Source organism: Lontra canadensis, unplaced genomic scaffold (genome assembly GCF_010015895.1).
Source record: "Lontra canadensis isolate GAN:19392208 unplaced genomic scaffold, GSC_riverotter_1.0 scaffold1, whole genome shotgun sequence".
Lineage (NCBI taxonomy): Eukaryota > Metazoa > Chordata > Mammalia > Carnivora > Mustelidae > Lontra > Lontra canadensis.
In genome coordinates, this window is record NW_022630995.1 from 33,512,146 (window position 1) to 33,539,641 (window position 27,496).

Sequence of the window (27,496 nt, forward strand, 5' to 3'; positions counted from 1 at the left end):
GAAAACTTTTTTTTAGAGAATACATGGCGGTCGATGCCATAAAAATGGCGCAGTATGGCAGAGGGGTGCGACCCGAAGGAAAGAGGTTTTGCCTCTCCATCAAAGTCTTTCATAAATATTAGCTTAATGGGTGAAAAGCAGGAGAAGGGTAGGAGACAGTTCTTGGTGGGTAGAAGGGGAGAGTGAAAACTGCAAAAGCTGGAAGTGTGAGGCAAGGCCAAGGCTTGAGTGTGTTGTATCGGATTTAACACAGGCAGCTGAGTGTTCTGGAAGGAGCTCCAGAGTAGGAGTTAACACACTCTGGTTCTTTGACACTTACTAAGAATGAGACCTTGGGTGACTCTGAACTTCTGGGCCTTGGTTTTCTTATCAGTCCTGCCTTCCCCGAAGCCTTAGTCTGAGGCTTAGGTGAGAAAATTCAGAGGAGACTGTTTTATCATTCATGTTAGTCATGTCATGTCATTCATGTTAGTCATTCACTGTGGTAGATCTGACATCTTACATTGCCTATAAAAGTCCAGTTCAGGGTAGGTGTATATTTAGTTGTAGGTGGTTTTGGAGCCTTATGGATGATGAGGTTCCTTTATCCCTCAAATATTTCCTGAGCACCTGCAGCAGGCCATGGTCTGTGATGGGCAGTGGTGGGTAAAGCAGAGGCCGTAATCCAACCCCCCCCACCCCGGGCTCTCGTTACCGACTGTTAAAGGTCATGATCCTTGAGTCTTGCGATCGAGATCTTTATTGGGCTCTCTGCTCGGCAGGGAGCCTGCTTTCCCCTCTCTCTCTGCCTATCTCTCTGCCTGCTTGTGATCTCTCTCTCTGTCAAATAAATAAATAAAATCTTAAAAAAAAAAAGAAAAAAAGTACTGTGAAGTACAGCATGCTACAAGCTCACTCTGGCCTGGGCTGGGCATAGAGCATCGTCTGGGCTTTGAGTTTATCCTGTACTGTGTGGCGTCTTTAAAAGTTCTTACGAGAGTCAATTATCATATGGCTTCATTTATTTGTGGAGCATAAAAAATAACACGGAGGACATGGGGAGATGGAGAGGGGAAAGGAGTTGAGGGAAATTGGGAGGGGAGACGAACCATGAGAGACTATGGACTCTGAAAAACAATCTGAAGGTTTTGAAGGGGCGGGGGGAAGGGTGGGAGGTTGGGTGAGCCTGGTGGTGGGTATTATGGAGGGCACGTGTTGCGTGGAGCACTGGGTATGGTGCATAAACAATGAATTCTGGTACACTGAAAAGAAATTAAAAAAATAAAAAATAAAAAAAAGAAAATATTGAAAAGAAATGTAAAATTAGAAGGGATTAACTATTATAAGTTGTAATAGTTAAAAGAGTGCAGGTCTGCCCTAGAATATGAAAATTCAAAATGTTGAAATAGAGTTGACAGGTCAGAAGATCTTTTGGTTTATAAATAGTTAATAGCTGATAAGGAGGCAAAGCACATTGGTGGGAAACTTGAATTATGTTGGAAGACCTGATTTAAAACATGATTTAAAAAATGTTCACTTTGGGGGAGCCTGGGTGGCTCAGTGGTTTAAAGCCTCTGCCTTCGGCTCAGGTCATGGTCCCAGGGTCCTGGGATTGGGCCCCGCATCGGGCTCTCTGCTCAGTGGGGAGCCTGTTTCCCCTTCTCTCTGCCTACTTGTGATCTCTGTCTGTCAAATAAATAAATAAAATCTTTAATAAATAAATAAATAGGTTTCCTTAAAAAAAAAAAAAAAAGTTCTTATAAGGAGTGACCTACACCCAACATTGCTTTCAGAAGTTGAATCTAGTGGCTACATGTAGAAAGACTGATAGTCTGAGGAGGGATTGCGGTCTTAATTTAACAGTTAAATGAAGTTAAATGAAGCTACTGTCCTACGTATCCCATATCTGTCCTATGACATGTATATGTCATATATATTCTTAGAATTGTTTTAGTGTTTTAAGTGTTTAATGTTGGTATTTTTATGTGGGGTTTTCTGGGGACTTGATGTTTGTATGGTTTTCATTTGGTACATTAGTGAACTTCTATTTTTAGTTAGACCTGAAGTTGACATAAAATATTAGCAAACACTTTTATGGGTTCTTCTGTGGGTCAGAGGCACTGTGCTTAGTCTTTATTATCCTGTTTACGCTCAACAACCAGGTATCCATGCGTATTATCCTCATTTTACAGGTGAGGAAACTGAAACTTGTCCAAAGCTATACAGCTGGGTAGTGGAACTTGGACCCAGGCCATCTAGTTTCAAGTGTATGTTCTTAATCCCTTCATTATCATCTTTTCACTTAAAAAAGAATTAATTTAATGTTCTGTGAGAGAAGATAAAGATGCTAGTAAAGCAATCTTTAAATAACTGTTGTGAATCCCTTCCTCTCAATAATTTCCTTCCTGTTTTTTAAAAATAAATTTTTGTTAATTATAAAATTAGGAAGAAAATCTATTAAAAGGCAAACATTTTTTAAAGTTTTTTTTGTGGTTTTATGTCTCTTTGTCATGAAGTATTATAAAAGTGTAATAGTCTTTTTTTTTCTTAGAAGATTTTATTTATTTATTTGACAGAGAGAGAGACAGCGAGACAGGGAACACAAGCAGTAGGCATGGGAGAGGGAGAAGCAGGCTTCCTGCTGAGCAAGGAGCCCGATGTAGGGCTTGATCCCAGGATCCTGGGATCATGACCTGAACTGAAGACAGATGTTTAATGACTGAGTCACCCAGGCGCCCCCAAAGTGTAACAGCCTTTGATGTTGCTTTGTGCACTACATATATCCCCATTTTTACTTTGTTCATAGCCAGGGTAACTATTAGCCATGTCGCAGAGTGTCCAGATCTGCCAGTGATCTGATGTTTGCTTCCCATCTTACATTGCCTGGAAAAGCCCAGTTCAGTGTCAGTTGTGTATTTAGCAATAGAGCAGTAGAATCATAACATAGATAACACCCCTGGGGTGTACATAGCAGACTGAGTTCACAGAAAGGGACTCCAAAATCAAGGTAAATCACTCCCACTGAGCCTTGGAGCTGATTATGGACAGAGCCAGATCAGAGAGCAGGACCCAGAACATCAGCCCAGTGTTCCCTCAATAATCCTTGCATGTGAAGGGTAACAGAATATGCGACCCCAGTATATGACTGCAGGAGCTCAGCATATGTCACCCCAAAGTATGCTGCTTTGGTATGTTGATTACTTCAAGCTGTAGGCAATTGAAAAACAGCAGGTGCTAGGAGCAACTTTCTCTAAACTCCCCTTCTTTTTCTTTAGGCAGATGGGAACTTATTTGTCAGAGATACCCTCCCTGGAGTTTAAGCAACCAGGAGAGAGTGACTATTAGCATAGGAAAGGAGACTGGAAGTGACACCACACTCAGACTTTGTTACAGAGTGTCATACCTGCCATCTGTTCTTTTTCAGTACCCACTCTCCCTTTCCTAAAAATCATTTACTGTCCCCTGAGAGGCTCACATCCCCTCCCCCTTTCCCTAGTGTGATGGTAATTAAGCCTGAATTCTAAGCCACCTCTTTGAGTAACTCATTTTGCCCTGGGTATTTTCCATGTTAAATTAGGTTACAGGTTAATAAACTTTTGTTTGTTTTTCTTTTGTTAGTTTGTCTTTTATTACAGAGGTCTCAACCAAGAACTTAGAAGGCTAGAGGGAAAATTATTTTCCTCCCCTACATGTGTTTCTATGCCTTTTTAAAAATTTTTTTTAATTTTTTGGCATTTGTTTCTATTCTGTTTCATTTGTATACTATAATTGACAGTGAAATTTTGTATTAATTAAACTAGGTCCTAATTCTGTGAAGTCAGAGTAGGACACACTCTGGCTGTTAGTTCAGAATGAGTTCGTGTTCAGATAATTTCATTTTGAATATTAATAAAATCTTTAAAAATTGTCCTGGAATGTTATTTCTTGTCAACCTAGAATGCTTTATTAAACAAGCTTTCCAATGTTAATTTCTCTCATCACACTATTCTACCTTTCATTTGTGTTGTTTTTCCTCATACTATATTAAAACTTTAATCCTGAGCTATGGGTCAATGTGGATAAGCTACAAAAATTCTGAATTCAAAATCAAACTAAACCTTTGGATTTAGTTTGGTTTATGGCTCAGAATCACTGATATTTTTTGCAGTGATAGTGAGAGAAAATCTTTTGCAATATCTCCTAAAGGAGTTCTTATATATTGTTTTTGATTCTGCTTTGTTTCCTGACTTTTGGGCTCTGCCAGGGAAAAATGACTCTTTCTGCCTCGCATAATCCTGTTTGTCCCCTAAAAGATCTGGTTTAATTTTGTTAATGCTGTTAACTGCTAAAAAGTACATGCTTTGCAGGAATTGGGTGTGGATATAATCTTACTAAGTAAGATGCATATGCTTTGCAGTTTCACAAATTGTTTCATTTTATTTGGTTGGAATCTCTTTTTGTATTCCTTATGCATTTTTGTGATTGGTGTTATCACCCAGCAGGTATGTCTCAGTAATAGAGCCTGAGACTGGAATCTCTTGAATATTTTGTATAGAATTTTGTGTTTACAATATAAGCTCTCTTATCTAGGATTATGACCAGCAGCTAGTCAGTTAAAGTGGAGAAATGTGAAAAAATGTTAAATACCTATCTTAAACATCTTATTTTAAACTCAGACACATAAATGTACATCCATTTGCTGATTTCTGATGGAAACCTGATAGGCGGTTTCCATGTTTTTTTGCACATAGAACTGTACCCATGATACATGGTCTATTTGTTTTTCTGTTTGGGTTGCTTTAAATCGTTACAAAAACTTTAAGATACTTGTGAACCTTCTGAGTGCAAAATCCCTCCAGATTTTTGCCTCCCAGTCCTTTGCCTCTCACCTAAATAATGGCCATTTTAGTATTTCACTTTTATTGAATTATTCCACATTATTCTGATGTCCAACTGCATTTTCATAGAAACATTTATTTTTCTGAACTCACATTTTATATGTTTACATAAAATTTCCTATGATTTATATATAATTAAGTGATAAGAACTACTGGTATAAATAGGTTAAAAATGAACACATCTGATCCTAGGGAAGGATATAGCATGATTGATAGGTGTAGATCACTGCTTCTCAACTCATGTGTACTCAAGGTGTAGAACTTTAGTCTGCTTTAGAACTTTTTAGTCTGCTGTAGACCTGTACTTTTATTAATGAAAAAAATGAATACGAAAGACATAGAAAATACAAGCCTTATTTTTTTAATGTTTTAGAAACAACAGAACTAAAACTGCCTGTCAGTAAATATAATCAGAGCAACATAATGTAGGGAAAAATTATAAAATCTGTATGTTCTTCAGAAGTGTACATATAGACAGTTCACATAGAGTCACTATTACTCTTGTTAATTTGTTATTCTAGACATAACTAAAGTTATGAGTGAGTGGTTCTTCCCCATATTAAATACTTCTTTCTATACTTTGAAAAAATTCCATATATCTATATCTATATCTATATCTATATCTATATATATATCAATTTTTTAATTAAGTTTAATTATAGTATAGTTAACATGTTAGTTTCAGGTGTACAGTATAATGACTCAGTAATTCTATACATTTCTTAGTGTTCATCATGATAATGCCCATCACCTTTTTCACCCATCCTCTCATTCACCTCCCCTCTGGAAACCATCAGTTTGTTCTCTATAGTTAAGAGTCTGCTTCTTGGTTTGTCTTACTTTCTCTTTTTTTTCTCTTTGCTTGTTTGTTTTGTTTCTTTAATTCCACATGTGAGTGGAATCATAGAATATTTGTCTTTCTCCAGCTGACTTATTTCACATAGCATTTTATTCTCTGGCTTTCTCCATGTTGTTGCAAATAGCAAGCTTTCATTCTTTTTTTTATGGATGAGTCATATTCCACTGTGTGTGTGTGTGTGTGTGTGTGTGTATCACATCTTCTTTATCCATTCATCTATTGATGGACACTTGGTCTGCTTCTGTAATTTGGCTATTATAAATAATGCTGCTATAAACATAGGAATGCATGTATCCTTTTAAACTAGTTGAGGAGCCCCCATACTGTTTTCCACAGTGGCTGCACCAGTTGCATTCCTACTAACAGTGCAGGAGGGTTCTTTTTTTTCTCCACATTCTTGCCAAAACTTGTTGTTTCTTGTGTTTTTGATTTTAGCCATTCTGATTGGTGTGAAGTGATATTATAGTTTTGATTTGCATTTTCCTGTCGACAAACGATGTTGAACATCTTTTTTATGTCTGCTGGCCACCTGTGTATCTTTAGAGAAATGTCTGTTAATATCTAATGCCCATTTTTAAAAATTGGATTACTTATTTTTTTGGGTATTGAGTTGTATCCATTCTTTATATATTTTGGATACTCATCCCTTATCAGATATGTCATTTGCAAGTATCTTCTCCCATTCAGTAGGTTGCCTTTTAGTTTTGTTGATTGTTTCCCTCACTGTGCAGAAGCTTTTTATTTTGATGAAGTCCCAGTAGTGTGTTTTTGCTTTTATTTACCTTGCCTCAGGAGACATATCTAGAAAAATGTTGCTATGGCAGTATTTAAGGTTTTTTTTTTTTTATGTCACAAGTACTTTTTGCTTATTAATCTATTTAGGTTAGGTTAGTGACAGCTTATCTCAGAGCTAATATGTAAATATATATCTAAGTTATTTACGGTTTTGTTGTAATAACACTCATGGTGGAGGAACTTGTCTTACAAAGAGATGTTGATGAAAATGGAAAAAAGACATTTTAAAACAATTCAGCAAGCTCAAGATCTTCATTTTCTACTTTTCTTCAAAATGCAGTGAGTGTTGCTGTGTCAAAATTCATCTTCAATCCCGCCTTGGTAGCCAATTCCAACACTTTTTCCTTTAAACTTATGGTCAATTTGAATGATCTTTTGGCTGAAAGAAATGATTTCCGGATTTCTAGATTTTAATACTCATACTTGTTAAAAAAAATTACAAAATTAAGGTTACAAGGTAACCTTAAACTATTATCCGTGGTTCTCCTGTGTTAATTAGTAGACAGGTGATACCAACTCACCTTGTAAGGTCAACAACATGGGAACCTGTCAATGAGACAGGTTACCTATTAATGTATTTGGATGTTCCAGTCATGCCTAATGGTTATGCCTATTTCTAACTGCTCGTTCTCCATTTCCTGAGCGGCTGGTAACTAACAGCTTGTAGACTGGCATCCCTTTCTGGACCACCCTTTAAGAAGTCCTGTGGTCAAGTAGCACCCCCAACTAGTCTTGTGCTCAAACATGAGTCATTTATTTTCTACAGAGGGAGTGCGGTGTGCTGGTTAATTTGGCAGTGTGTTTAAGCAGATCAGTTGAGAGATCCTCTTTTGCATAAACACGTTTTTCCTCCCTAGGGAGAAGGTTCATAGCTTTCATGAGATTCAAAGTATCAGAGACATGTATCCATATTTGTATGTATTATGTTATCTCTTTATTCCATGATTGTGAGGGTAGGGATCATGCTTTCATCTGAAGGAGTTCAGGAGATGCTCCCCCAAACTATGCTGCTTTATTATATTGATTATAATGTAATTGATTCTATGATATTGATTTTTATTAATTATTTTAAACTGTAGACCCTTGAAGAAACAGCAAATGCAATGAGGAGCTTTGTCTGAACTCCTCTTATCTCCCTAAAAACAGATCCTCTGAAAGGAACCCTGTTGTCATAAATGCCCTCCCTGGGAATTTCATCAACCAGGAAAAATGGTCTCTTATCAAACACCATACCCAGACAGACTTTATAACAAACTATCATATGTCCCATCTGTTCTTCCGAGGGCCCATTTGTCTTTCCTAAAAACCATTTATTCTCCCCTGAGAGGTTACACGCCCCCCTCCATTTCCTGTATTAAGATGGTTTATAAGCTCTCAAATCTCACTCCTTTTTTGGATATTCATTTTTCCCCCCTGTGATGTCCCTCTGCGTGTAATACTAAAAATTAATAAGTTTGTATATTTCTCCCCCTGTTCATCTGCCTATTGCTAGTTTATTTCATAGACTCAGCTCTCTGATCTAGGAGGGTAGAAGGAAAGTCTTTCCTCCCCTACATGTTCAACTTTGAATTACTCATAGGGCTTTGCATGTAACTGCTAGGTATTGCTTTATATAACACGCATTTCTGGAATGTAGCCATTTTAGTGGTCTAGAGCCAACTTCTCTAAAGTGTTTTCTTCTAAGGAGACAACACACTCTTAAATTCTCATTTCTTCTCTGTTCCGTAGGAATCCGCCTAGTTATCCCTTAAGAAATCTCAGTATTTTGTTCCTGTTTCTTTTCCCTGAATATATTGCCTGGGCATAGCAGGCATTAGTTTCTGTTACAGTGAAACATAACCTGAAAAAAGAATTAATGTGGGGGTTTTTTAATCCTTCATTTTTACATTTTAAGTAAATTTTATTTTTTAAAGATTTTATTTATTTATTTGACAGAGAGAATCACAAGTAGGCAGAGCAGCAGGCAGAGAGAGGGGGAAGGAGGCTGCCCGCTGAGCAGAGAGCCCGATATGGGGCTCCATCCCAGGGCCCTGAGATCATGACCTGAGCCGAAGGCAGAGGCTTAACCCACTGAGCCACCCAGGCTCCCTAGTAAATTGCGATTTAAATGACTTCAAATCCCCTTATGAACAAGGACTACTTGGGATAGCTGTGATTTATCCTGCCTTTATTAGCTCATTGTTGAGATGGACGCATTTTTTTTGTGATTTTTGGAGCAAATGAAATTTTAGCCATAGCTGAAACTCATTTTCAAGAAAGTTACTACTAGAGTCTTTGGTATTTGAAAAGGGAGCAGTTGTCCTTGGGGTGGTAACAACCAGGATTTTGAAAGAGCAGGTGACAGTGAAGGCTGCAGGGGGAAGTGAACATGTACTGATGAGTATAGATTTATCTCAGAGTTAAAAAAAAAAAAAAGTGTGTTAATTTTAGAAACGTTTATTTTCTTGATGGTATACCTTGTAATTAGAAGTTTTCAGTATCCTGAAATGAGCTGATGTGGCAAAGTATCATTGAAAAAAATGACAACTTGGCATCTTTTGCTAAATTCCACTCCCCCAGTGAGGCAAAAGAAAAGCCGTGGTAATTTCAATTATATTTAGAGTGATCTGATTTTGATTATGACGTTAGCGGCTCGCGCTTATTGAGTGCTTACGGTATCCATTCATTGGACATGTTTTATTTCATTTAATCCTCCATATAAGCTGAGGGCTTGAGTGGGATCATCCCTCCACTTTAGACCCCCAGTGTCTAAAGTGCAAAGTACTGTGTCAGGCATTGGGATGTTTTGCAAACCAGCCTTCATGCCTGTGCTCTTGGATGTTTCCAGTCTAATGGGGGAGACGAAGAGCTTTACAAATACAAAGAAATGGTGGTGGGTTCTAGGAAGAGAAATTATGGAGTGCTATGGGAATGTAAAACAGGGTGCTCATCTAGTCCCCAGGCAGGGAAGGTGTTCCTGAATAAGTGATATTTAAGCAGAAACCTGAACAAAATTGATGGGCGTACGTTGCTAAGCTGAAGTGTGTATGTGTTGTTTGGGGGGGTGAGGGAAGGTGGGAAGGCAGTCCAGACAAAGAGTACAGTTTGCACTAAGTCTTTGGAGTGATGATCAAGGCCGACCCAGGGACTGTAGTGTGTCAGGGAGAGAGGGACACTGGTGAGAGGCTGGACCAGTAGGCAGAGGCCAGAACACCAGGCCACCATGAGGATTTGGGTCTTTATTTTATATGCAGTAGCAAACTATTTAAGGGCTTTAGGTTGGGGAAAGACATGGATAGATACATGTTTTATAAGAATCATTCCGGGTCACTTGTGATTGCTGCTCCTCATGGAGCCTTATTACAAGGTTGCTCAACTCCTTCCGTTAAACCTTTGCCGAGCTGTGCATGAGTTTGGCTCTTGACCTTTGGCTATATTGTCCTCCACGATCCTGTTTGCTTTGCAAGATTCAAAGTTTGCTGTTGACACCTTCCCCTGCTTTACAAGGTGACTGTACCTAGAGAACATTCCTTTCGATGGAGCTGCCTGTTATGTTTGTAAGAACCTGTTGAACACTAACAGTCTGGGTGTTACAGGCTTGCAGGACTGCTCTTGGGCAAGGCCTGTTGGGCAAATAGCTCTTTACCACCATAGTCCTGGGTCTGACTCTCAACTTTGGTAATTGGAGAAATCAGTTCTCTTCTCCGTGCACCCGTGATTGGGTGATTGGGCATGCGGGGGGGTGGGTCGGGTTCTTGCCAGGGTCTTGTAGCCCAAATCACAAGAGGTTCAGGTAATGTAAAATACATGATGGTTAATGTCAGAGTGAAGGCTGGAGCTGGAGCTAGACATGAGTGCTGGAGGGAAACCTGCGTGAGAGGCCAGACGAGAAGGTGAAGTAACAAGTTGGTTAGATCTCCAGGAGAGCCGGGTCAGTAGAGGGGGACTAGACACTAGTCTACCGACATCAATAGACGTTGTACAGGATTCTTGCTGTTTGGGTTTCCTTTTTATCTGTCTATATTAAAATTTTTACTGGTTTTAACCTTTTATTTTGAAATAATTTCAGGTTTTCAGTAAAGCGGCAAAAGGAGTACAAAGAATTCCCTTACATTCTTCTCCCAGATTTTCTAAATGCTATTATCTTACATAATCACTGTATAGTGACCAAAACCAGGAAGCAAATACTGATTTAATACTATTATCTGGAGTCCTTGTTCAAATTTTGCCAGTGAACATCCCATTAATGTTCTTTTTCTGGTCTAGGATTCAATCCAGGATTACATGTTATGTTGAGGTGTCATAGTGCCTTAACCTGTTAACCTTCATGATAAAACTAAGGGTTATTTTATCAGCAAATATGGGTTTATTTGGGAATACCAGAGACTTGCACTCAGGGACAAGGGAGCCCTGGCAAAACCAGAGGCAAATCCAGAGAACAAAGCAGAGAAATGCTTTTTTATAGAGGAAAGGAGGGGGTTGGGAAGGACTGTTAAAAACAGAAAGTCCATTGGAGTAAACTGGGAGCTGGATGTATGATGGCTTCTCATTGGCTGGGTTGTTGCCAGGGGAGAAGAATCTTTCTTCCTCCTGTTGGGATAGTAAAGTACTAGGTAAGTTGTATTGAATGGTAAGGTGTGTCTCCTTCTGATGTGTCCGCTATTGACAACCAATGTGGGGGCTGAAAGAGCTCCCCCCTGCTGGTCTCCCCCCAACTCCCTTTTATTTATTTATTTTTTATTATTTATTTTAAAAAGATTTATTTATTCATTTTGGTGGGGTTGAGGAGAGTGAGCCAGTGGGGAGAGGATGAGAGGGAGAGAATCTTCAATACTCCCCACTGCCCATGGAGCCCCATGTGGGGCTCAATCCCACGACTCATGAGATCATGACTTGAGCTGAAACCAAGAGTGCTGTGCTTAGCTGACTGAGCCGCCCAGGCTTCCCACCCAACTCCATTTTAAGTGAAACTTCCTTTTATTAATTTTCACACTCACTAATATGAAACAGTCTTAACCTTTATTTGCCTTTCATAACTTTGTCACTGCTGAAGAGTATTCGCCGGTTATTTTGTAAAATGTCCCTTGATGATTTTGTAAAATGTCCCTGGGTTTGGGGAGGTGGTTTTCTCAGGGCTGAATAACAATTATGCATTTTTGTTCGGAGTATCATGGAAGTGGTGTTGTGTGCTTCTGGGCAGTCTTCTCTGTTTTTAATCATAAGGCGATTTACTTGTTCTTCCTTCCAAATGGATATGGTGCGTTTAACTAGGCTCAGGTTTCTTAAACTTGAGATGATGTTGACCTCTGAGACCATGTGTGGGGCACCACAGCTTGAGAAACACTGGAGTTAAATGCTGTCCTTTTAAGTGATCAGTGTGCTTTGTAAATGCAAGTGTAGGAACGAGATTACTTGGCTGTGAGAAGGTTGGCATCTGGAAGGCCTACGATATGCTTATATTATGGTGTATTAATTTAAAAATTCATCATAAAAATAGAAAAAGAAAATAGAAAGTTTCTGAATCTCAGACTCCTGGGAAAATGTCCTTGGACCTCACAGTTAGGGAAATTTGTCTATGGCTTTACCCTTCCTAACTGCTTCACACAGTATAGATTGTACCATCTTGTTAAGGGGTTTGGCATTCCCTGGCCTTGAACTGCTATCTCGCCCACCCCCACCCCCCAACCACACACACCACTACCTATTTATACACCTGTTATACATGGTCTTAAGCTCAGAGTAACTTTACCTTATTTCAGATTAACAAAACAGTCATAAAAGTAACCCAACATTTTTCTTAAGGTTCATTCTTTATTCTTTCTTGATTTCTCTGATTTATGGTTTTTCATCTTTCCTTTAAAAAAAAATCAAACTTACAGTACTATTTCCCATTTTCCCCCCCTCTCTATTCATTTTTGGCTTTTCATCCTGGTAAAATACTATAAAAATAAATCAGCTAAATTTCAGCAGAAATACAGCGAAAGCCAGCAGTTGAAATGATTGCAGTTTGCAAAATGTTAGATAGAGGCACGTTAAAAGAAAGATTCCAGCGTATTGCCGGCTGTGGCTTTGAAGTAACTCGTGTTTCTTTCCCACCTCTAAATTGTCATTTTTCCAATTCTCCTTTTTGGAAGCTTCAGTATGCAAAGCTTTGACAACAGTTCAGGAAAATGAAATCACTACCCACTGTGTGTGACATTTGCTTGAAGAAAATTCATGTGGCTCAAAATTGGCAGTCGGTGAAATGAGTGAAACAGTGACATGTTTGCACGGGTTCTTTGTTTGAAGGAAGGAAATCCATCAAGGTAGCTGTTTACTTGCAGGGATGAGAAGAGCCTTCATCTGATTATACATCTTTGAATGGATATTTTCTTCTTTGGTTTCATGTAGGGTTTTACGTAATGATTGGAATTCTCAATACCTTTGTCTGCCCTGTATCTTACTTCCATCTTTGTTCTTTTTCTCACTTTACTTTGGGCTGATAGTTAGTTTCCGGTATCAGGTAGAACGGTTTTGATTGTAAATGGTAGAAAATTCAACCCAAACAGGTTTAAGCAACAAAGGATCTCTATTGACTCCCGTTACTGGAAAGTGGAGGTTAAACATCAGTTTTAGGTATGGTCTGATCAGGGCTGTGGTCCACTTCTCCTCAGACCACACATGCTTCTCAAGCTATTTGGAAAAAGGAACTTAAAGTTTCTAAACCAATATAGACCAATACTTTAATAAAACACAAATGAATTACTAGAAAAATGAAATCATAAAAGACATGTAAAAACCCTAGGTTTTAATTATTAAATTCAAAATATATAAATTTATTCTTATTTCTAGAAGTGTTTCTAAACAGGCATATTCTCAGTTTCTGTCCTGACCTTCTTATAGACCATTTCAGGCTATGGAGAAGCTCTGATTTGGTACTGGCCTCTTCTGCCCGCTTTTTTTGTGGTTTGCCTCAGGGTGACAAAATGGCTGCCAGTAGCTTCCAGAATGATGTGTATCTTTGTTCACATCTAGGGAAAGAGTTTTCTCAGCTGTTGCTCAGAAGTCTTGTGCCTCATACTATTTGAACCAACTCCAAACACTTTGCTGTGATCAGGGGAATGCCATAAAACAAAATATTGTTTATATTTTTTGTTTGTTCTCGAGCCACTAAACATTAGAAGGAATGTAGGAACATAGGGATGGGGGGGGCGGTCTCATTTAACCAAATGTCTGCCCCTACAGTCCTGGGGAGGTACTGCAATATTGGCTGTTTTATGTTAATAAAAACATCAGTGAACACCAATTGTATTGTGCTTTACATTTTTCATCTAATCTGTGGCAGAGAAAAAAATAGATATTTGGTCTTTGCCTTGGGTTCCTGGCACAGAGCTCCTAAAAACCCTCGGAATCTCCTGAGTGATGAATGTCTTTTGTATGTTTATGAGCTGACTTCCGGATAGAGGGTGACAGCTCTGTTAGAGAGTTTCAGGCTGGGGGTCACCAGAATGACCCAGCCATGGTTAGATGGTTGGGATATTCAGCCTCACCCCGGATTCCAGGACAGAGGTGAGGGCCTGGAGACTGAGTTCAGTCCCCGTTGGCCAATGATCTAATCAGTCTTGCTCCCTAAAAACTCCTAAACTCCTGTGTCTAGAGAGCTTCTGGGTTGGCGAATGCATCAAGGTGTTGGACAGGTGACGTGTCCGGAGATAGCACGGGAGCTCTGCCTGGCCCTGGGCAGCTCTTCCGTTTGGCTGGTCCTGAATTTTATACTTTATGATAAACCATGAGACATAAATAAAGTGTTTTCCGTACTTCTGTGAGCTGTTCTGGCAAACCTGAGGGGCGGAAGTTGCGGGAACCCCCATATGTGTAGTCAAGTCGGACAAGGAGGTAACCTGGGGACCTGGTGCTTGTGGACTGGCATCTCAAATGAGTATGGTCTTATAGGACTGAGCTCTTAAACCCTTGGAGCCTGATGCTCCCTCCGGGTTGTTCATGTCAAATGCAGATAGAAGGAAGGACATCCAGCTAGTGTTGGAGGATTGGAGGAGAGATGTTTCTCATGGCATTCCTGAGGGACGGGTACCAATATGACCCTAGTGTACAAGTGAGAAAACAGATAAGCGACTTACACATTGAACAGCTAATAGTCGCACAGTTAGAGTTCCTTGGATTTGAAATCTCAGACTGCCTTCCTCTGCATGGGTATGTTGCAGACTTATCAAACGATCAAATAAAATATTAAACAATTGATATTTTTGTGAGGGAAGTGTTAGAGGTTCAAGGGAGACAGCTTATGGCTTGGATGGTGAAACTTTCTGCAGATGGGGCTAAAGGGAAAATATACCCACTTAAAATCCTTTGTAAAATAAGACTTAAGAATGAAAATGAAGTCTGTTAACCCTGGTATGTACTTAAACACCTGGATGTCAGCTAGTCCTCTAAAAAAAATTGTTATGTCTTTAGGGATCACTTAGGAATATTCCTAATGAAAAGATATTCCTAATTGAAAAGAATCAACTTCTAAGTCATAGCTTCCTGGTGGTTCTAAAAACATCTAGGATTTATTCTTTGTAAGGCTTATGTTCAATCTAGTGTGATAAAGGATTTGGAATCCAGAGGATAAAATAGTTGTTTCAGTTCTTTAAAGGTTAAATTTAAGGAGAGGTTGATATTGTTCCCAGGTTTTTGGTTTTTATTGTTTTGTCTTTTTAAAGGGATTTATCATCAAAGAAAGTATCTATTAGGAACTTAATTGGGTTTGTGCTGTCTGGTACAAACAGAAACTATCCTCTTAATTAGATAAAAGGAAATTATGTGTCTTGAGATCTTCTCTCAAATACAGGAGGCTTCCCTTGTTCCCTGTGTCACTGTGTTAGCAATTTGTAGCTCTAGACTATTGATTATAATTTGTGTGCACGTCCAGTATGGGTTGTGAATCAGAGATTGAATTTGTGATTTAAACGCTTGCTTACATTTTATCCCTAAATAAATATAAAACCCTTTAGGACTTATCTTTTCTTTACCATGAATTTTCTTCCTCCTGCAAGCCTTGTTGCTGAAACATTACAGAATGTTTTACATTTGATGTGGCTTTTAGTCCCTGGCTATGAAAGTATGTTACTTGACGTACTGGAGAAATAGTATTTTTTCTTCAAGAAAATCCTTTCCTTTCTCTCAAAGCTGCAGATCAGCTTTTCGTATCTTCTGCTTTTTCTGCCTTCAGTCCCCCGTGTTCATTTGACAGACGACGCTACTTCCTTTTCTCTTTGGTCATCCCCATTAGCCCTGTTCAGGGCCCTGCTAACTGGATTATTGAAATCCAGACTGAATTCCCCACCTCTAATACATTCTCAGTGCTGTTGCTTGTGTTCTGTAATGCAGGTGGAATGCTCCTCTGCTATTCAAACATGCTTGATGATTCTTGGACCCCCACCATATATCTAGGATCTTTCATTACCAAACTCTTGTCCTGTGAGATGTTTTCCCCGCCAGCACTGCTGTCAATTTAAAATACGTCAGAGACATTCCCACCTTGCTAACGTTGCCCGAGCTACCTCTATGTCCTGTTGCCCTTTGCTTCGTATGGGCCCAAACCAGAATTTTTTAAAGTCTAGGTTAGGTCCCACCTCATCCTTGAAATTCTTCTAGAGCCTTCTCAGGTAGTTCTCAGCTGACGTTTCTCACTCTTGTTGGATTGTGTGTCTTCCCCAAGATAAGGATCATGTCTTACTCTCCTTGGTATGCCATCAGCCTTGCCCTTATTGACATTCCAAAGGTAGTTGTTGGATTGAGTCAACAATTAAATGGAATTTATTCTTTTAAAACAGAAGGAAGGAGGGAGGAAAAGAGAGGGACAGAGAGGGAACACACATGAGTGAGTCCAAGCATATTTCCCTTTATGTCAGGTACAGGGCAGAGCACTGTGGGGAGATCAAAAGAAAACTCTGCAAAATCCAGACTGTGGGAGACCCTAGAGGGCAATTGGCCTGATTTCTTCAGTGACTACATTGTTAGGAAACAGACAGAGATGGGTAGAGGACCTAGAGATTAAGAAATGCATCACTCAGGTGCAATGTGTAGACTTTATATGGATTCTGATTCGAACAAACTGTAAAGGATACAGGATAACTCGGGAAATGTGAGCACTGATTGATTGGATAACTGATGTTAAGAAATTATGATTCATTTTGATAGGTGTGATAAAGCTAATGTGTTTATGCTTTAAAGTATCCTTATTTTTAAGAGGTCCGTACTGAAATATCTACGGGTGAAAGGCTGTGAGGTCTGGGATTTACCTCCAAACAGCCTGGTGTTGGGTGTGGTGGTGGAGGGGATGGGACGGAGGTGGGTATGGAGATAAAACAAGACGGGCTGTGAGTTGGTAATTGTTGAAGCTGGTGGTTGGCTGTGTGGGGATTCATTCATTCTTTCCACTTTTAAGTTAAAAAAAAATGTTTTTAAATTGATGTGTAGTTGATATTTTAAGCTTTTTCTTTTTTTTTTTTTAATTGAAGTATAGTTGACACTTTCTACTTTTTTATGTGTTTGAAAGTTTCTTTGATAAATGGTACAGAATTAAATAAGGGCTAAGACATGGGTCTTGGTTTCAAAGAATTGAAAGAACATGAAACCGGGGTCTGGGACGCTCAGATTCTAGCCCTGATCCTCCAGTGACCTGAATGACCTGGAGTCGCCCATTTAACATTTCTGGGTTCCACAGACTCTCCCAAGTAAATGAGTTTATTGGATGGGATCATCCTTGTCAGTGGCTACCTGGAATGCTACACTTTTGAAAGAGATTTGTGGATGTGCTCTCTGGGAGAAAGGTTCTAGAATGAAGGAGCAATGTCCATGAAGGGCTTGGTTTTACTCAAGCTGTGTGTTTGTCAGGTCCTGGTTCCAAACCAGTCACCTGCTTTCCCCTCGGGAAACTGGCAGCATTCTGTAATACAGGTTGTAATTCTGTAATACAGCATTCTGTAATACAGTTGAGAGGATTTTAGCCACAGAGCAAAGAGATGTTGTATAATTAGCTGGGTTTTCCTACTCCTGAGTTATTTCTGTGTGCCTAGTGATGAGGACCTCAGGCTCTGGAGGCCGGGTTCAAATCCCAGCTTAACTACAGGCTTTGTCACCTGGAGTGGTTACTTCACCTGCCTGCCTTAGAGGGTTGTGATGAGGATTAAATCAGCCAGTACATACCTGGCACATAGTAATGGCTCAATAAATGGTAGATATCATTTTTACCAGGTCCTTTAATTTTGTTTGTATTTTGGATTTCCAGTTCTTAGAGGCTTTTTGAAGCTCAAACGCATTTGTCATTTTCAGTTTCTTCCTTTCTCCCTCCCTCTCTTCAGGTTAGAAGCACATTGGAGAGCCCACCGTAGTCCGTGGCAGGCGAGAGGGGCACCAGGGACATCTGGGAAGGGAGTTAGTGACCGGAATTTGCCTCTTGGAGATCACCCGGTCTACTGTTCACTTGCATGCTGATGTTGTGGTTGCCGAGGGGTTTGCCTGAGGTGGCTTAGTCCAGGGCACTGGTGGGACCACATTTGGAATCCCATCTCCTGACCTCTGGTTCTTTCTGTGGCCATGTGCAGCTTCCTGAAGTCTCCTTTGGTCTCCTAATTGCTGACTGGGATGCAACGTGGAGAGAAAAATTCTCTGTGTGCTCTATCTGGTATTAAAAAAAATTATTCCCTCTGTTGAGAAGGAATGGCTGGTAATTCTCTAGCATTTGCAGGGAGGGGAAATGGAAGGAAATGTGGTGTTCCTCATACTCTGACTAATCACTTAGGCAGCAGGGCTCCTGTCATTTCCTTTCTGTAGCTTGGTGACTTCAGCCCTTGTCCTTCCTGTCCAGGAAGGCAGCACCTGTGAGCCTTGTCTCCTGCCTGTCCTGCCTCCCCCCACCCCCCTTCCTTACAACCAGCTTGCCTTGGGCCCTGAATCTTAGTCTTATAGTTGTCTGAATCACTTTCCTGTTTCTCATCCTTAATGTTTCCCAGTAAATAGCATTGTTTCTCCTTAGGCGTGTTGTTTTTCTCAGTGTTATTTCTTGATTGCCTTCATTTTCTGTGGAAGCTTCTATTTATTTTCTATTCATTAAGCTGAAAATAGGTTTATAAACTTCTCTTGTTTACTCCAGGGATGAGATTCCAATTTATAGATTATCTGCTCCCTCTGCTTTTTCTGCAGCTTCGAGGCACTTGGTGGCTCATGCAAATTCCCTAATAAGGCAGAAAGTAATATCTTTATAAGACTTGACAGATTACATAGTGATCTTATAGTCAAAATAATGTACTAGACTCAAGAGTTGAAAAGGCTTGATTTTAGCTTGGGTTTTAATTTCCATTTACAAACCAACTTTTCGGATAATTTTTTTGTTTTTTTAACGTTCTCCTACTTCAGTTTTCTCATCTGAAAAATGGGAATCTCTAGGGATTGTTGGAAGGTGATGTATTCTCAGCATTGGTTAAGTTCAGTAAGTTCTAGTTCATGTTATGTGGATATTGTGATCTTATTTGAGCTTCATGGTAGCTTTTTTGAGGTATATGGGACAGTGTCCTCCATTTTTATGGATTTCCTGTGATTCCTCTATTTCTTTCCTTTTGCCTATGAAGGAAAAAGAGATTTAAAGCAAACACCTTTCAGTTGTACCTACGTAGCTCTAAGACTTGGTGAATTTGAGATTTGCCTTAAAAGCTTCTCCTGGAAGAAGAGGCCAGGGGTGAGTGGGGGACTCCTTCCTTGCATCTTTAAGTTCATCTTATTCCCGATTCAGTATGACCTGACAAGAGTGGGGGTGGGGTTGGGGGTGTGTGTGTTGGGATGTACCTGAAGCTCCTTCTCCGGTCCCATTTCAATGTCCTTGATTTAGAACCGTGTCCGGGCTTCCAGAGTGCAGCTGTTAGGCCGGCTGGCGGGGTGGTGTAGCGGTCCGACCCACCCGGGCTTGAATCTCGGCTCTGCTATAGAACCTTCCCGCTCTTTGATTTCTTTCTTTGTACAGTGAGGGCCACAAGGTCATCTTGAGGAAGGGACCATACATTAAGGCCGGCCATGCTATAGATGCTTAACCCACGTTGGTCCCTTTTCTAGCTGAAAATATATTTCTGATCATGCAATGGGAAACACTGGCTAAAGAAATTTCGAGCGGCAGCCAGTGGGTTCCAGGGACATTTTTGTAGGCAGTACCACCCTTGGAACCCCCCTAAAACCACTCTCCCACCTCTCTGCCAAGAAAGGCTGGGTTTGGAGAGTTGGAACTTGCTTTCAGCCAATGTTTCTCACCTCCAGGTGGGCATTCGAGCAACATTGCTTTGTCAGAATACACGTTCTGGGCTCCAAACCAGACCCACTGCCCAGACACACACCTTCTGGATGAGCTTTCCAGGTGCTCCAGTTGCCACCCTGGCTTAGAGCCACCGCTGTAGGCAAACCAGAATGACTTCGAATGTATCTAAAATACAATTCAATTTAGAGAACTTGAGTTGGGTGTAGATTTCTGAAGAAATACAGCTGTCCTTTTCTGAGAAGAGAGTGTACTCTTGGCCTTGGTAATGGGGGGGGGGCAGTGCTTTCATAGTAATGACAATAGCTAAGGTAGGTGCTTTACATGCGTTAAACCATTCCGTTCTTGCTGCAGCCCTGTGAGTTAGGCACTGTCTTTTTGCACCTTTGGCCTGAGTTGGCCAAAGTGACACAGCTAGGCTGGGACAGAGCCCGGTATTGAACCCAGGCAGCCTGGCTCTGGAGTCAGTGGCCTTGTCCCTCATGTTCTTCCTCTCCCTCAATCACAGATAGGACTGCCGTGGAAGAGGGCTTTGGAACATGCAGCTGTTACCCAAGGGCTGGTGAAGTTTGGTAAGAACCCATAGCCTCTTCACCGACTTGTTTCTTGGCATGTCCTGGCGGGGTCCCGATTTCCGGAGGAATCCTGCATCAGAGCTGCTGTGGGCGTGGTGGGTAGAGCCCACCGACAGCCCCGCCTCTCTTGTCTACACCCTCCACCATCCCCCTTCTTAGTCAAGTGTTTGGGATCAGCTTGCTCTACGAGTGACAATCTGGGAGTCACTTCTTTGGCTTCTTTTATGGTAGCAAAAACAATAGAATAATTGCTTATTGAAGGTCCCTTTGCGAGAGCCTGTGGACAATGACTTTCCTTTCCTCTGTCCTTGCGAGACAATAGAACCCAGTTCCCCAGGGTCTGGTGTTGGACGGTTGTTTGAGGAGCAGGTTCATGTGGGAGCATCTTTGCAGCCGGGAACAGGGTGCAAATCGCCTGCAGAAGACTTGCTTTAGACTCACCTGCCCGGACAGAAAATCGTGGGGCCCTTGGGCAAAGGATGCCAGTGCGAAGTAACAGTCAGCCAGTCACTTGCTGTGTGCCGGGCTCTGGGCTAGATCCCTTAGGACACCTTGTCCCCGATTCTCACTCCACCCCGAAGGTAGAGGGTACGGTTCCCATTTTATGGAGGAGGAAACGAACTCCGAAAGTTAGATGATGAGTCTCAGGGTCACACAGCTAAGTGATGCAGTCAGGATTTGAACCCGTTTCTCCCAGGGTCCCAAGCCTGTGAACTTTCTGCAATGCTTCATCCCCACGTCTGTGAAAGAAGATGGCGCACTCAGCCTCAAAGTTTTCTTTCTTGATTTAACATCAGGATTTTCTTTTGACTGTAAGAAATAAGATAAACACGGCTAAATGTTGTCCCGAAGTGAAGGAAGTAAAAAGGACTGAATGAATGATTGAATGAATGAATGAATGAGTGAGTGAGCGAGCGAGCTGGGCTGGTGGTGGGTCTGTAGAGCTCGGGGGACCCTGCCCCCTGGATACTCAGGAGCTCTGATCATCTTCTTTTAAACAAGTCTGTTGGACTTCCCCCAGTTAAAAAATGATATAAAATCAGTTAAAAATGAATTGGGGAGGGTATGTGCTATGGTGAGCACTGTGAATTGTGTAAGACTCATGAATCACAGACCTGTACCCCTGAAACAAATAGTGTACTATATGTTAATTAAAAAAACAAAAAAATCAAATTAAATTAAAAATATATAATATCTGCACCTTGAAGTAGCAACTTGCATTTTTAGCCACATTTAAATCCTGACTTCTTTACTCTTGATTTCTTTCCCTTCAATTAATTGAAGGGAAAATTAACTGTTAATTAACTGTTAATTAGTTAACTGATAGTTAATGAACTGTTCCCCTCACCTTCTTTTTTCCCAACTATCCTTTCCAGCAGAAGGTTTTGCTTGCCAGGATTATTTGGTTAAAAGTGGATAACACATGTAATTTTAAAAGTTCAGATTTTGAGGTGCCTGGGTTGCTCCGTGGGTTGAGCCTCTGCCTTGGGCTTAGGTCATGATCCCAGGGTCCTGGGGTCGGGCCCCACATTGGGCTCTCTGCTCAGCAGGGAGCCTGCTTCCCCATCTCTCTCTGCCTGCTTCTCTGCCTGCTTGTGTTCTCTCTCTCTCTGTTCAATAAATAAATAAAATCTTAAAAAAAAAAGTTCAGATTTCTTTGGAAAAAATCTGAAAAGAATAAAGGCATATCCATCCACTTATGAACTACAAATATTAGGATGAGCTTTCCAACAAATGTTGTTATTATAATACTTACCATTCCATTTTCAATTCAGACATTATAGATGCCCTGAGGAAACAGACACAGGGGGAAAATAAGATGTGATCCTATTAATTATGATTTCACTTCTGTGGTTAAAGAGATTTCCAGCTAGAGCCAGCATTGCTTCTTAATTAAACAAATGTTTTACGAGGGCCTTGCAATCTGCCAAACGCCATACTGGCCTTTGATTTCACCTGTTTGTTCGGTGAGAACACCATTTCTGCTCTGAGTTGGTTTTAAAAATTCTTTGCAGCAGCTCTCAGCATAATTTATTAGGTCAGAGTTTAGGAATGTTATTCCATGAAAGCCACTTTTCCACGTGCTTGAAAGGTAACACCACGTCTCTGTGTGTGTGTGTGCATACCGTGTCTTTCCGGTTTTCTCTTACTCTACCACTCTCTCCTCCTTCGTTTCCTTACCTTCCTTTCCTGATAAGGTAGCAATACCAAAATTAACTTAAATTGTATAGATCCGTGTTTCCCGTCAAGTGGCCTGCAGACCACCAGCATTATCATCACTTGTGCTTGTTAAAAATGTATAGTCTTGCAGCCGGCTGAGTGACTGACTCTCAATTTTGGCTCAGGTTGTGATCTCAGTGTTGTGAGACAGCCTTGAGTAGGGCTCTGCGTTCAGTGTGGAGTCCGCTTAAGATTCTCTCTCTCCCCCCTCTCTCTGCCCCTCACCCCAAATAAATAAATAAATTCTTCAAAGAAAATGTATATTCTAGCAACAACATGGATGAACCTAGAAGGTGTTATGCTAAGTGGATTAAGTCAGAGAAAGACAAATACCATATGATTTCACTTGTATGTGGAATCTAAAAATCAAAACAAATGAATAAACAAACAAAAAGCAGAAGCAGACCCAAAAATACAAAGAACAAACAGAAGGTTCCCAGAGGGGAGGGGGTCGTGGGAGAATGAGCAAAATGGTGAAGGGGTGGGAAATATAGGCTTCCAGTTATGGAATGAATAAGACAGGGATAAAAGGCACAGCATAGGGAATACAGTCAGTGTTGTTGTAAGAATGTTGTGTGGTGACAGATGGTAGCCACATTTGTGGTGAGCAGAGCATGGAGTACAGAGCTGTCCAATCACTGTGTTGTACACATGAAGCTAAGGTAACATTGTGTGTTAACTATAATTCAATTAAAAAATGCATATTCTTGTGCCCCGACCTAGATCTGAATGTGAGAGCTACTGAATTAGAGTTACATGTAGTCACAGTGTTGTTTTTAAATTCTCAGTAAAATGTTCTATTTCTCTCTTTGAATAATCAGGCAATCTCATTTTCTCCTAGAGTAAATGTGCTCTGATTAAAAAACAAAGATGAAAACAATTAAAAAAAAAACCAATTCCAAAAAGACTTCTGGAATGAGGTTTCAGAATTTGAGAAACTTTCTTTTACTGAAACTCAAGTTGTTTCTTCATATACCGTGGATATCCTCAAGTTACTATTATTAGCAAACGACCCAATTCTTTGGATTGTTAAAAACAACAGAAGTTTAATGATGACCAAAGTCATAAAATTGAAGTCCTAGTTCAACTACTTGTGGTTTCAAATGAGTCAGAGGAGTTACAGAGTCAGACTGGGTGGGCGAGACTGGGTCGAACCAGATTCTGGGCTGTGCCCATCAGAGCCTTTTCAACATCCTGGGCCCCAGTGTTCTCTATCCAGTAACAGATGGCCCGGGTATGCCGTGACTTCCCATCTGGTTCTGTTGGAGTCGGACTCTGTAGGAGGAGAAAGAGAAGATGTTGACACATAGGCCAGTCTGTTGAAGAGAAAATTTTATCTTGGTGGGAGGTACTTTTAAAAAATGAAATACATGAAGTTTGAAGGAACTAGAGCCCATCAGCCCATACAGAATAAGAGAACTGAAGTTAAAAAGAAATGATTGGAATTTCTTGTACTCATTCAGAACAACAATGCTGTGCTCACCCAAATTCCCGGTCATTGAAACGTAATCAGGAAGTGGACTTCCTTAAGGTGAGGACCATTGTTTGTTTGACACATTTCATTTGCTGTTGCCAGGTACATTTGTGCCATTTTATGGATTTGAGTAGAAGCGGGTGATTGTAGGACCTGGGGAGAGCATATGTCTTAAATCCTAAAAACTGCCACTATTGGAAGAAAGAAACAAAGCCTCCTGCCTTAAAAGATTCATCTGTTTGAAGCTAATTCCAACAGCTGGAGAATTGGGGAGAAATTGGAGTTTAGTAAATGATGTCTTGATTGTGCTGTTGTATTCCATTTTTCTGTATTCATTTATGGAGAGAATGATGACTATCAAAGGTGTCAAGAATATAAAGACCAGCAGTCCTTAAATTTCAATAATTTATGGACCTCTTTATTTACAGGAAAAAATTTCTCACAAATCCCCAGTACTGACATAAATATTCTTATTATGAAGTAGTTGAAATATTCTCGAACATAAAAGTAGGTATAAACTTCTTACGCTTCAGCTCTTATAACTATAAAACAATGACAAATTTATAGAGTAAATTTAAGCACAACTACAAAGCCAGTAAAATGCAAATTAACATTAATTTATCATGACAGATAATTTTGTTTGGCTAAAATTAAACCTCCCCTTGGAAATGTGACTATGGTTCTGATGCCAAAGTTCTAGTTCTTTTGGGATCTGTATGAAACTCAGTTCTCCTTCCGCTTCCCTGTGTTCGAAGCTTCCTTCACATAAAGCACCATCTTTTGGCAGGAATGCATGATTTGGGTTTTAATTTAGTTTTATTTATTTTTTTACTTGTCGTTTGATGATTAAAATTATACTACTAGATGCCATGCCAATCAGAAAGATAAATGCAAGCTCATTTTTGATCATGTGAGATTTGGAACTTGGTAACTATTTGTGCATGGGACAGTGGAGGAAAGAGCGGGGTCATTGGTACCTGCCATATTGGGTTTCAGATTTGGATGAGCGTGAATGGTGCCATTGAGCAAAATGTAGAACAAAGGACAAAAAGTAGGTTTAGGGGGAAGATCAGTAGTAGGGGACTTAGGTTTCCAGCTGTATAGTGGTTTTGGATACTCCAGCATACTTCCCCCTTGTTACCTGGATTAAAATATTTTTTTAATATACTTATGGGCTCCCAGAAGTTAAGACATTTCCAAAATCTCCTACCTCAATTAGATCAACCACCAAAGGGAAAATTCAACCCAAGCTGAGAGCTTTGTGTATAAACAACCACAAAAGATAGGTGGCCACAGAGGCAAATGCTGTCATCACAACTGTGGTTGGAGACGAAGCCTTTGGTGCGTGGCAAGGTGGAACAGCTTGCATTCCACCAGGACCTAGGAGAAAACCTAAGGTGACCCGGGTAGGTCGTGCAGATTGGCTTTTGGCAGAAGCAAATGCAGTTCCTTTCTGGAGGAAGGCATCCCTTCTTTGGACCTTGGGGTTCTCCTCAGATCAACTGAACATGAGTTCAGAATAAAACATCTCTAGTTCTAGAAAACAAACCACCAAGAGTGAGAGTCATCAGAAATAAACAAAAATACCAATACATTTAGAACCCTGAGAACTTTAGATATTAAAATTATGATATAGAATATAAAATAACAGTGTTTGAAATGTTTTAAGAAATAGAATAATGACAAATCATGAGATAAAAATTAACCAGGGATATTATGTAGCCATAAAAAGAAGGAAATGTTGTCATTTGTGACCTCTTGGATGGGCCATGAGGGCTTTATGTTAAGTGAAAGAAATCATAGAAAGACAAATATTGTATGTTCTCCCTTATATGTGGAACTAAAAAACCCCAAATTCATGGAAACAGAGAACAGATTGGTGATTGCTAGAGGAGAGGGGTGGAGGAAATGGGGGAGGTGGTCAAGGTATAGACTTCTAGTTATAAATAAGTTCTGGGATATATACATAGCATGGTGACTAGAGTTCACAATACTGTTTTTTTATATTTGAAAGTTGCTAAGAGAATAGATCTTAGAAGTTCTCATTGAGGAGTTACCTGGGTGGCTCAATCGGTTAAGTGTCTGCCTTCTGCCTTAGGTTTAGGTCATGATCCCAGAGTCCTGGAATCAAGCCCCACATCTGGCTCCCTGCTCAGCGGGGAGTCTGCTTCTTCCTCTGCCCTTCCCCTTCCCTTCCATGTGTGCGCCCCCAAATAAATGAAATATTAAAAAAAAATACCAGAAGAAAAAAATTGGTAACTCTGTGAGGTGATTGATGTTAATGAAACTTACTTTAGTAATCATTTTGCAATATATATAAATATCAAATCATTATGTTGTACCTTAAACACCTTAAACTGATACAGTGTTGTATGTCAATTATATCTCAATTAAATTGGGGGGAGGTGGGGGGAAGAGTGTATACAAGAGCAGTATAAATCTAGGTGTTTTTGTTGTTGCTGAAAAGAAAATTGACCAGGCAGATTTGGAAAAATATAAACAAACAAAAACAACACTTAAGGAAAAAATTGTAACTGTTGAAATAAAAATTTGGTAATTAGAAATAATTTGGTAATTTGAAGATCTGGTGTATAACATCCAGAGAGGGTTTATGAAGGACATAAATGACCAGTGTTCCTTAAATTCAAGTAATTAATGGACAGATAAGGGAAGTACAACATAACCTAATAAGGATAAATAAAAAGAAATCCATGTCTACGTATAGGAAAACTTCAATACACCAAAATAATAAAGATGATCTTAAGAATACCCAAAAAGAAAAGGCTGATTGTTCATCAAGGGAATGATACACTGACTTCTCAACATAAAAGAAAATACTCCTGATTGTATATCAGCAAAACTGCCATTCAAGAAAAAGGCAAAACAGACTTTCCAAAAACCTAAAACTTGCCACAGCAGACCTTTATTAAGAAACTTCTAAAAGGGGACGCCTGGGTGGCTCAGTTGGTTAAGCGGCTGCCTTCGGCTCAGGTCATGATCCCAGCACCCTGGAATCGAGTCCCACATCCGGCTCCTTGCTCGGCAGGGAACCTGCTTCTCCCTCTGCCTCTGCCTGCCTCTCAGCCTACTTGTGGTCTCTCTCTCTCTGACAAATAAAAATTAAAAAAAAAAAAAAAAGAAACTTCTAAAAGGATATACTTCAGGAAGAAGAAAGTGGTTCTAGGAGAAAGAGCTGAGATGCAAAAAAGAGTGATAAATTGATAAACATTTAGATTAAAATTAAATAAAATTAAAGTTTTTTGAAGTTTTAATTTAAAAATGAAAAATGAAAATTGTCCTCAGTCATACTAGCCGCATTTCAGTGCACATGTGGCTAGAGGCTACTATTGTATTGAGTAACAGTTCCATCATTGAAGAAAGTTCTGGTGAACAGCACTGTTGTAGAACAATGGAAGGGAAATACATTAAGATAATCTTTGCTGTTCATTTTAAGAT

The 27,496-nt window shown here is 40.0% G+C and overlaps 1 protein-coding gene across 3 annotated transcripts in view; it reads left to right on the top strand.

Annotated features, from left to right (window-relative positions):
• Window positions 1–27,496, top strand: part of APBB2 (amyloid beta precursor protein binding family B member 2) — a 378,415-nt gene that overhangs the window by 41,878 nt on the left and 309,041 nt on the right. The window contains exon 1 of one of the 3 annotated variants that reach the window (XM_032852795.1): window positions 16,334–16,351. The exons of the other annotated variants lie outside the window; for them this stretch is intronic. The gene's annotated coding sequence lies outside the window, so the exon portion shown is untranslated. Of the gene's footprint in view, window positions 1–16,333; window positions 16,352–27,496 lie in introns of those variants that run through there. 3 annotated transcript variants of the gene reach the window in all.